Raw genomic sequence first — 2,126 nt, forward strand, 5'->3', positions numbered from 1 at the left:
TGGGTATAAATACCCTTCATCAGGCTGAGGAAGTTTCTGCAGTTGATGTGTGTTCTTCCTCGATGGAATGAACAGTAAAGCAGCCAGAGGCTGTTATGCATGCAAGATTTCCTGACCTTATACACTTCATTCTCGCATGCAACAACTTCACTTTCAATAACCAACACTTCCTCCAGACCATGGGTACAGCTGTGGGCACCAAAATGGCCCCACAGCATGCCAACCTTTTTATGAGCCACCTGGAAGAATTTCTCAAGGACTGCACCATCAAACCCTTGCTATACTTAAGATATGTCAACGACATTGTCATCATTTGGACTGAAAACCTGCAATCTCTGATTGAATTCCATCAGAAATTTAGCAGTCATCACCTCTCCATCAGACTCTCTCTTGAATACTCCAGCACCAACATCTCCTTTTTAGACATGATGATCACTATCCAGAAGGGTAAAACACAGACTGCAATATACAAGAAACTTCATTCAACAAAGACACTCCTCCAGAGAGAGAGATTGCACTTTTGAAAGAGCCACCTGGGTACCACTTGAAGAACTGTTTCAGTACAGAAGGAAAACACACCGCTGCTTCTGATGACATTCCACCCCTCCCTGGAACGTATATGGAAAATCCTCAAACAATTGCAGTCAACACTAGAAGAAGACCCAGTTCTTAAAGGGATCTTCCTAGAACTACTAACCTTTAAACAAGCACCGAACCTCGCTAACCTCATCACCAGAAGCAAACTTCCTATGGCCCAGAACACCGAATGGATCCAGACCATGCCTTGACAAGAAATGTAAAACCTGCCAGCACATTACCACCCCCACAATTACTATACCCTACAACAGAACCATCAACATTCCTGGATCTTACAGCTACACCTCCAGAAATGTAATATATCTCATCCAATGCACCAAATGCCCTGATGGAAAATATGCAAGAGAAACCAAATGCCACCTGTGTACCAAAATGAACGCACACCAAAAATCTCTCACAAGATAAGAATACCCAATTACCTGTGGGGCACATTTGTCTTTCTAATCTCTCAGTTCTAATCCTCGAAGGGAATTTACAAAACACCTTTCACAGATAAGCCTACGAACTTCACTTCATCAACCTGCTGGATACAAAAAATCATGGACTAAATACAGATACTGGATTTATGACACATTCTATAACCTGCCTAACATCTGATTTCCCAGGTACCTCTCCACTATTTACCAGCTACATTCATTCCCCTTTTCCCCTGCTCCTGCCCCTCCCAAGCCTGCCTCTCACCCACTGACTCCTCAATTTACATTTTAACTGCCTGGCTTCCAGCCTCTGGCTTCTTTACTATTCATTCCATCCAGGAAGAGCACACACCAACTGCAGATGCTTCCTCAGCCTGACAAAGGGTGTTTGCACCTGAAAGCTTGCAAAGAAGAATTTTTCCAACTATTTGAGTTGGTCTAATAATTCTTTACTCAAATAATCTTGTCTATGTCCTTAGATCAACACAGCTACACCCTATACTACTGAATGGCAATACATATTTTGCCTAAGCTTGTAACCTGGCAGTAACTGGATTTTTTTAAATCTGATGATCTTTCACCCTAGGAAAATGAAAAAGAATACCAGACGTGATACCAGTACTGATACGAAAGGGCACTTACTATTATCCTATGTTCTATCAGGAGAGGGGTATCGGGAACATCATGCCATTTCTTGTCACTAAAATATTGTAACATTCTAAACAGTTGAGGCTTTTCCATGTGGATCTTTTTTGTAAATGAAGCTTGAAGTTCCTAGATTTTTTTTTCCGTTGAGCAAAATAATATCTGTACCACAATTGGCATGATAGCCAGAATGTGTGTTAAATATCAGAATTTAGTTTTTCTGTCCTTTGTGCAACTCTTGTGGGAATGGACACATAAAATTATTACAGTGATTTATTTTGGATTTTACTTCAAAACAAAGAAAGGGCACATGACCAAATTTCCTGCACCAGCTTCCTGTGGCTACCGCACTTGACAACAAAGTGGTAGAGAGGCCAGTTTGCATCAAGCAAACGACCAGGTGGACATTGATTAGAGCAGGGGTTTTCAACCTTTTTAAGGAGTGTACCTCTTCTGGTACACTTCTGG

At 41.4% G+C, this 2,126-nt stretch overlaps 1 long non-coding RNA gene across 1 annotated transcript in view; it reads right to left on the reverse strand.

Moving 5' to 3' along the window:
* Positions 1 to 392: 392 nt before the first annotated feature.
* LOC109311828 overlaps positions 393 to 2,126 on the reverse strand; it is a 14,341-nt gene continuing 12,607 nt past the window's right edge. The window contains exon 3 of the long non-coding RNA XR_002101626.1: positions 393 to 476. This is a non-coding gene — a long non-coding RNA (uncharacterized LOC109311828). The remainder of the gene's footprint in view (positions 477 to 2,126) is intronic.

The sequence above is a fragment of the Crocodylus porosus genome, unplaced genomic scaffold, assembly GCF_001723895.1.
Source record: "Crocodylus porosus isolate Cpor-Errol unplaced genomic scaffold, CroPor_comp1, whole genome shotgun sequence".
NCBI lineage: Eukaryota > Metazoa > Chordata > Crocodylia > Crocodylidae > Crocodylus > Crocodylus porosus.